Genomic DNA, 9,890 nt, shown 5'->3' on the forward strand with positions numbered 1-9,890 from the left:
CAATGAAGAAGTGATGGGACAGTGAAAGAAGAGGTTGTCCAGAGAAGAAGATAGAGAAGTCACTGGAGAGTTTTCAAGCAGCCCAGGGGACACCCCCAGTGCTGTTTGAGCGCAGGGGAATGCCCTCAGTGCTGTGAGAGAACTAATTTGCATAATGATGATAACAGGGACTATCTACTGAACAGCGGTGTGGAGAAGACTTCTAAAGGTAGGAGAAGAATAGCCTTTGTTAAGGCTAGTCCTATGTGTTAGTAGTAAAATAATGGGATTCTAATGATAGAATCCCTTTAAATTGGCCAGTATGGCCCCAGCATGACTCAGATTGCAACATGAGATACTTTTGGTTGTAACTGGAAGTGCAATACATTGGGGTCAGTTTATTACTTTGTGCACTGATGCTCTATGTGCCCCAATTATCATGAGGCTCAGTAATTTTAATAATTCTGGCACTTCTCAGAAGATCCTAGGCTCCAGATCTGAAACCCGCACTGGACAGGTTTCAAGTTATAGTAAATATGTCAAGCTGAGGAATCCCTATTTTTACCCTTCTTGATCACTGCTCCACCAATTTTTTTTTCCAAAGTTTATGAAAGTTGCAAATTTGCTTCTTTTTTCATGCCTTGTATGTAAGGAAACTGTTATAGAAGACACAATAAATCAGCCCCATAGTATTTATAGCAAATGGTGGACAAGTAAATGTTGGGTCATAAAATTCTATAAAGCCAGTGACTTTTATGGACAGTATAGCCATATTCATTTCTCCAAAGACAAGTCAATGGAGCCTGAGAAATATATGCTGCATAATTCTTATTTCTGGTTAAATCTTGCCATCCATCCTTAACTACACTCCCAGTAGTATCTTGTATGATCAATAAGTAGGTGGACCGCCCTAATAAAGGTAGCCCATTCCACTGCCCTTTGTTTGTTTGTTTTTTTATGTATGTCCGAATTGAACTTTTACAGGGCTTTTCATAGTTGACAAAACTGGCAGCATGGCCAAGAATATAACAAATTATTAATATAACAATGTCATTTTGGTAAATGTTGAGGACCAAGTATTACTATTGCTGCATTCACACAAAATGATTATAACAGTAAGAATAGGACTTGGGTATTCAGGGATATCCCAATTTAAGTAAGAATAGTCAATGTCAAATAGCAGTTGCAAAAGCAAATGTGATTTTTGGGTCCATAAAAAACCCTGAATTAAAAAGTATTATTGTCACTTTATAAACCCCTTATAAGGCTACATCTCAAATATCGGATTCAGATTTGCATTCTGCATTGTATGGAGGATATAGGTGAGATAGAAAGCGTTCAAAGTACGACAACTAGACTAATAAGTGGGATGGGACGTTTATCTTACGATGTGTTAATAAGCTTGGAAAAAGACCATCTTATTAACACATTTCAACTGTGTGGGCCAATAATAAGATATGACTTATGATAGATTTATTTTATTCATTCTGAGAACTGTACATGAGACAGTCAACATGTGTGAAAGAAAGGAAATTCATCTATATAGAAAAGGCGTTTTTACAGTTACAGTAGTCAAACTACGCAAACATTTACGTCAAGGGTAGTGACATTTATGCCACCTTGAGTCCATATTTCCCTCTGATATAATTCTCCTATTGGAGGCTTCATCTCTATGTATGCCATCATCTTGCCATCATACTACACTTGCTCTGCTGTGAGTCCCATCAAAGGACAGAGAGCAATAGACTGGTGATCCTTATTATGCCTCTATATTTATACTGTGGAGTCTGAGTGTAATTCTAACTTCAGCCTGGCTCTTCTGCCTCCTGCTTGTGTTAAGCTTCCTCCTATCAGCTCTTACCAGTAAGAGGCAGAAGACAGAATTGTGGATCTCATAGAAACATTCTAAAGACTTGGAACACATCATGCAGAGGTGTCGAACTTTGGTTTCCATGGAAACCGGAACAACATTCCCGTTTTTTCCCATAGACTATAATAGGATTCGAATACTACTCCATCATCTCTAATAAGAATGTTCTACACTATGTTATAAGCCATTTTAATGTTTGCATTGAACTTGTTCGATCTGAAACAAATCTCACATCTGAGCCACCCAAACCTGAAACAAATCCTGAGAGGTTAACCCATCTCTAGGAGCAAACACAAGGAGAACATACAAACTCCATGTAGATATTCCCCTTAGAAAGTTAAATTAGGCAGGCAGTCTTATTTGATACCCCAGATGTGCCACAGTGGCTCATGCTGGATGATATATCTAGGGCATTTATAGACTGAGTATTCTGAGTTTTTACTTCAAACTGTTGACACAATTTGGGTCATTTAAGCCATACTAAAGAACTCTGTGGGCACCATAGCCACAGTACATATGTCTGGTCATGGACCTTTAATCACTGAGTGGGGTTGAGCCGATCTTGAGATTTCAGGATCGAGTTTAAAATCCAATTTCCGATCATTTTCCAGCTGATCCCGATCGTGAAATTTGCTCGATCGCCGATCAAAATCTGATCTTTTCCGATCCTCAACCCTAGTCAATGCTTCTCTATGGGAAAAGTAACTTTTAGCATTGAGCCGATCTTGAGATAACCTCCGACCTCGATCCCACTGGAAAAGATTGGGATCGGAATTCTGATAACAATCGTGAAATTTACTTGATCTCCAATTGGAATCCAATCTTTTCTGATCCTGATCGCTCAACTCTATCACTGAGCTGCCATGATCAGATGAGAATATGGCATCTCAGTGATTAATTTAATTCCCCTAATTTCATGGTCAACCTTAGGTTGACAATAGCAGAATGGCTCTTCTCTTCTGACAACTTTCAGGCTTACCAATGCTAGTACCAATGCTTCCTTCTTCTGCATGCAGAAGACGGAAACCTGAAAACGGAGTTCAGGCGCTGGTGTAAACCCAGTGTCAAAATTATTTCAGTTACCCTCTTCTTCCTGGAACGCACATAAAAGTAAAAAATCGAAAATAAACATAAACACATAAGTCATCCTCGCATCTGAAAATGTCTAAGTGAGTCAAATATATAAAAATATAATGAATGCTATAGTGAAAAAAAGAAAATCTAAATGGCTGAATGGACATTTTTACCATTTCACCTCCCCTAAAAATGGAATAAAAAATGATCAAAATATTAAAAATTCCCTAAAATAGTATACAATAGTATATATCTTGTCTCACGAGAAAAGGATCCAGATTCATACATGGAAATATAAAAAAGTAGCGGGTGTCACAATATAGTAAACCTTGTAAGAAAATGGGACAAATTGTATTTTGTTTCCAATTCCATTCAATTATTTTTTGGCTTTCAAGTACACTATACAGAATATTAGACGGTGCCACTATGAAGTACAATTCATCCTGCAAAAAATAAACCATTGTATGACTTAATAGAATAGTAAGTGAATGGAAAACAAAAGTTACAGATTTTTGAAGGGGGGGGGGAGAAAAAAAAACACAAAATGGAAACTCATCATGTCCTCAAAGGGTTAAAAAAAACCTCAACATTTTTTTAATGTAGATTGTGAGCTCCATCACAATGTACTTTTTTTTTTCCATTTTTTTTCCATCCGTATTTTTCGGACTATAAGACGCACCTAGATTTTAGAGGAGGAAAATAGGGAAAAAAAATTTTGAAGCAAAAACTGGTAAAATATTTAATATATGGGAGTTGTAGTTTTGCAACAGCTGCAAGGCCACATTGACAGGTGACCCTGCAGCTGTACGGGGATGTATAGGGCGTTTTTTTTTTGTGGGGCCAGATGTACTTTTTAGTTATACCATTTTGGGGAATGTCTATTTCTTAGATCACCTTGTATTGAAAAAAACCAGGAGGTGATTTAGAACTTTTATTTATTTTATATTTTTATTATATATTTTAAAGCTTTTTTTTTTTTTTTTTTTTTTTTTTTTACTATTTTATTCCCCCCCGGGGGCTTGAACCTGCGGTCACTTGATTGCAAGTCCCATAGACGGCAATACAACTGTATTGCTGTCTATGGGACATTCTGTCTATTAGTATTACGGCTGGTCATAGAGACCAGCCGCAATACTAATATAGCCGTGACAGGCCGGGGAGCCTCATTAGGCTCCCGGCTGTCACCCGAACAGGTCGGCTCTTGCGATATCGCCGCGCAGGAGCCGGCCGGCAACGTCACAGGTACGGGGCCGGTGAGGACCGGCCCCGGGGGAGAAGAGGCCACCGATACTGACCCGGCATCCGCTGTACTAGAGAGGCGGATGCCGGGGAGGGATAGAAGCCATCACAGGTGCCGGGGCCTGAGACATCGCTCCTCTGCCCTGCCTGAAGCCAGCGGCGGGGGGACGGAGGAGCGGAATAGCATCACTCCTCCCGCTGCCGGCTACATGCAGGACAGAGGAGCGCAGCGATGTCTCAGGCCCCGGCGTCTATCACTTGCCGGCTTCCGCCTCTCTATTACAGCGGATGCCAGGCGCCACATTCAGACTATAAGATGCACCCTTCTTTTCCCCCCCAATTTTGGGGAAAAAAAGTGCGTCTTATAGTCCGAAAAATACGGTATGTCTTTGTAGAATGGGAAGAAATCCACGCAAACACAGGGAGAACATACAAACTTCTTGCAGATGTTGTTCCTAGTGGGATTGAAACCAAGGACTCCAGTGCTGCAAGACTACAGTGCTAAACAGTGAGCCACCGTGTTGCCCGAAATCTCAACATTTTTTTTTAAAGAACCCTTTGTAATGCTGCAATTCTGTCAGATAATACTCATTTTCTACCAGCACAAACTCTTTGGTATTAATATCTTCATTTATTTTGCTTGCAATGAAAAAACACAAAAGACAATGAAAAAAAAGTCAAATCATTGATCATTTTACACAAAACTCCAAAAATTGGCCGGACAAAAGTATTGGCACCCTCAGCCTAATACTTGGTAGCACAACCTTTAGACAAAATAACTGCGAACAACCGCTTCCGATAACCATCAATGAGTTTCTTACAATGCTCTGCTGGAATTTTAGACCATTCTTCTTTGGTAAACTGCTCCAGGTCCCTGAGATGTGAAGGGGGCCTTCTCCAAACTGCCATTTTGAGATCTCTCCCCCACAGGTGTTCTATGGGATTCAGGTCTGGACTCATTGCTGGCCACTTTAGAAGTCTCCAGTGCTTTCTCTCAAACCATTTTCTAGTGCTTTTTGAAGTGTGTTTTGGGTCATTGTCCTGCTGGAAGACCCATGACCTCTGAGGGAGACCCAGCTTTCTCACACTGGGCCCTACATTATGCTGCAAAATTTGTTGGTACTCTTCAGACTTCATAATGCCATGCACACGGTCAAGCAGGCCAGTGCCAGAGGCAGCAAAGCAACCCCAAAACATCAGGGAACCTCCGCCATGTTTGACTGTAGGAACCGTGTTCTTTTCTTTGAAGGCCTCTTTTTTTTCCTTGTAAACTCTATGTTTGATGTCTTTTCCCAAAAAGCTCTACTTTTGTCTCATCTGAGCAGAGAACATTCTTCCAAAACGTTTTTGTCTTTCTCAGGTAAGTTTTGACAAACTCCAGCCTGGCTTTTTTATGTCTCTGGGTAAGAAGTGGGGTTTTCCTGGGTATCCTACCATACAGTCGCTTTTCATTCAGACGCTGACGGATAGTACGGGTTGACACTGTTGTACCCTCGGACTGCAGGGCAGCTTGAACTTGTTTGGATGTTAGTCGAGGTTCTTTATCCACCATCCGCACAATCTTGCGTTGAAATCTCTCGTCAATTTTTCTTTTCCGTCCACATATAGGGAGGTGAGCTACAGTGCCATGGGCTTTAAACTTCTTGATGACACTGCACACGGTAGACACAGGAACATTCAGGTCTTTGGAGATGGACTTGTAGCCTTGAGATTGCTCATGTTTCCTCACAATTTTGCCTCTCAAGTCCTCAGACAGTTCTCTGGTCTTCTTTCTTTTCTCCATGCTCAATGTGGTACACACAAGGACACAGGACAGAGGTTGAGTCAACTTTAATCCATTTCAACTGGCTGCAAGTGTGATTTAGTTATTGCCACCACCTGTTAGGTGCCTCAGGTAAGTAACAGGTGCTGTTAATTACAGAAATTAGAGACGCATCACATGATTTTTCAAACAGTGCCAATACTTTTGTCCACCCCCTTTTTTTATGTTTGCTGTGGAATTATATCCAATTTGGCTTTTTGACAATTCTTTTTGTGGTTTTCCATTGAAGACAAAATAAATGAAGATAATAATACCAAAGAATTTGTGCTTGCAATCATTTTCTGGAAGAAAATGAGTATTATCTGACAGAATTGCAGGGGTGCCAATACTTTTGGCCAACAGTGTATATTGTTTGCAAGAGAACCCAGGGATCAAATTCAGAATTTTGCCTGTTTATTTTAGTTTTGATAGTTTCTGTTTTTTATTGCTTTAAAAAAAAAAAATTATATATATATATATATATATATATTTACCATTATTATTATTATTATTATTATTATTATTATTACCACCTTTCATTGTTTGCACATCCCTTATCCTTTATTATTATGATGAACATATCTTGCATAATAGTAAAATAAAATAAACAGTAGATATCTCCAAAATATAATAAAAAGAACATTCTGGATAGAAAAAATGTTCCAGACCTGCTTTCATGGGAAAGACACTTTTTTTTTTAGTAAATCATACATGACGGAGGAGATGACAAGTAAGTATATATTTTGTATAATTTGTTTTAATTATATTTCTATAAAAGAAATAATGCTCAATAAAAGTATCATTTATATAAAGTATAGCTTTATGTGAGAATCCAATAACCCATAACATGTATCAATGCTGAAGCCAATAATTTTTTCCTGTGTATTTTTTGTGACTTTATAAATTGAGATATTTTATAAATACTATATTCTCCATTGTGCTTTAGGTCAGGTGACAATATATGAGATAGTGAAGGTTTTCAATTCTTCATGTTGGATTTCTGTTGCTTTTCTGTGCCAGAGAATTTATTTTAAGTGACAGTTTAATATTATTCATGATTTCATTCGGAAAATGCTTTTACACAACGTCTGTATTAAATGGTCACTAGACCAAGTGTTTTATCATTTAATAAAATCTGTGCAGGTGTGTAATGCAAAATGATGACTATAGTGGTGGCAACTAATAGATCCGCAGTGACCTCCAGTGGCCAGTAACACCAGCAAACTGCTAAAGCTCAGAGGGGGTCTTATGTATAAGAGTTAATCTTTCTTATAATGGGAAGGCCACTTTCAAAGATAATAGGAAGGGGTTAAGCCACACTGAGCAGTATGACATAGTCTGTAAAGATGGAATGAAAACAGACTAACTAGTATATATTGTGATAGCGTATAAGTAACTGATAAGAACAGATGAATAATCCCATAGAAATATTAATGAGATGTATCAAATGGTATGATATTGTGCTGCATCAAAGCGTAGTTTGACATTACAGACAGTAGGGTCATATGCCCAGGGCCTTCACTCCTTGGAGCTGCTTATGTAGAATTGTACTATCATAGTAATGGAAAAATCATAGTAAGGGAGATAGGGTCTGAATGGTGCTTCAGAAAGCTGAAGTCCCGCCCCCAGTGCACCAACTGTCTCATTTGCATAAGAATTCAAAATTGTTTTCCAAATCTACAAAAGTGACTTATATAATAGAGGTATGTTGTTTATCAGTGTAATATGCTCTCTAATGCAATGGTGCCACTTGAATAAGATTGATGAAAATGCTAGACTCCCTTTAATGATCACACCCCATTGTCAACATAAAGCATTTATATTCTTCTTTTTTTGTAGAATGTGTTTTTTGCAGTAAGAAAAATATGCCTCATACCCCAAATTCTTCATGAAAAACGGGCATACACTTTGTCTTACTCTAGGTTCACACCTGCAATTAGGTTTCCATTCTTTGGGTCCACTTGGACCCAATCTGCTTAAAAAGTGGTTACCCGCAGAAACCCGCAGACCCCATAGACTATAATGGGGTGCATTAGATTTCTGCCTGAAAATTATGGAGAGAAAAGTCCTGCTTTCATGCCGATTCGGGGATGGAATCAAAGGGCTGGTGTGAACCAAGCCTTATTGTGTTTTACTACATGTCATGAATTGTACAAACGATGATTAGCATTGTCTGTATTGTCTCATGGATATGACTAGAAATGTTTTATAGAGTGTGATGAAAGTATTTACAGGGGCTGGCCAAGATTTATTTTATTGTTTATTCAAATAGAACATGGACAATATAGTTCTGGCCCATAGTCGAGGTTTTTAGTTCATGACACCACTGCAAGCAAAGGGGACAGTGTCTGGATGTCAATGGCACACCCAGAGCCTATACCCCATGCATGTGTGCCCTTGTGTAAGCACTGCTCCCAATGCCTCTGAACAGCTGGATCACAATGGTCTAAATAATGAGAACTTTGTCAAAACAGCTATCCTGCTTCTCCTAGTCGTTTGTTGCACCCCGCCTGAATCATATCATTGCTCTCTCACCAAAAGGTACACTACCCAAAAGTAGCCATATTATCTGATGGGGAAGGAGAGAAGCACTTTTTAACGTTCTTGTGCCTAATGAAAATACCTTTAATGACTTACATATCTGCCCAAGACATAACTGAATATCAGGTTTTCCAACATTTGTTTCTGAGTGTTTCCTTCATGTCAGTTAGTGTATATATTGAGGCAGATTTATAGGTTTGCAAGTGTCACAAGTTTTTTACGCTACCATTATTACGCCACCATTTTTACTCTACCCTCGCCACCCTCAGGGTGAGCAGTAATGAGGTGCCATAGGTTTTACTGTAGGGTCATGGCACCTCAGAGGATGTGCCTGATGTATGACAAGGCCTGCACATCAATCAACCAAGTCCTGGGGTAGCACAAGAGATAGGAAAAGTGACATTGAAAATGCTGTTTTCATAAATCTCCCCATTGTGTCTGTTTTAACATTAGTTCAGGTTGTAACCACATTTTTCGATATCGTTTTACATGCAGATTTTATGGGCTAAATGTAACTTTCTTGTTCTAGCCTTAGACAATAGATCTACAAAGTGTGTTTGCAGAGCTCAGCACTAAATACAGGTGCCACTGTCACTTTTCTTTCCCACAAGCCCTTTATCTTCTCTCTTAGCTTCTTGTCAATCTTTTCAAGGTTTTAACGAACATCTTACAATATGGTAAACAGCAAGAAACACGATTGTATGACAAAGGATATGTGTGTATATTGTGATAGTTGACCAGGTCACTGAAAGAGAACAAGGCAGGAGTAGCCCACCTTACTTGTGCTCAAGTAGGTAGAATATGATATTATACAGTATACATATATCTTTTATTCTTTGTCTTCTTGCATAAATTATTCCTTATGCCAAAATGCCTTCTATTGTAATACTAGTGCCCTGTAGGGGCCTAGGGGATATCGTCACTCCATAGGGAGAGACCACCATATAGGTGTGTGGAGTCTTATTAAGCCATGTAGGGGCCTCTAATAGAAGCTTAAACATACCTTTGGAACCACAAGCCAATAAAGTAATGCAGAGATACAAGTGCACTGGGGGTGGGGCCTGATTTACCTATAGACAGATATGAAGGAAGCAGAGACTGAATATTTCAATCACTGCTAAAATGTGATGTTGGACAGTCATTATAAAGGACAGTCAGAGCACTTAAGGCTGTCTGTAAGCAAATCAGGCATGTCTTCCTATCCCAAGTACACTTACAGGCTAATTTGCATATCTGTAAAACGATGATTATCTCTGCATTGCTTCATTGCTTTGTGCTCATAAAGGATTGTTACTGCTTCTATTAAAGTCCCCTATGCTTCATTATTATTGGTTTGGGGGCATTTGGGATTCCCTGGATGCCCTAACAAACTCTCATAAACCACAG

This window comes from Leptodactylus fuscus, chromosome 3 (assembly GCF_031893055.1).
Source record: "Leptodactylus fuscus isolate aLepFus1 chromosome 3, aLepFus1.hap2, whole genome shotgun sequence".
NCBI lineage: Eukaryota > Metazoa > Chordata > Amphibia > Anura > Leptodactylidae > Leptodactylus > Leptodactylus fuscus.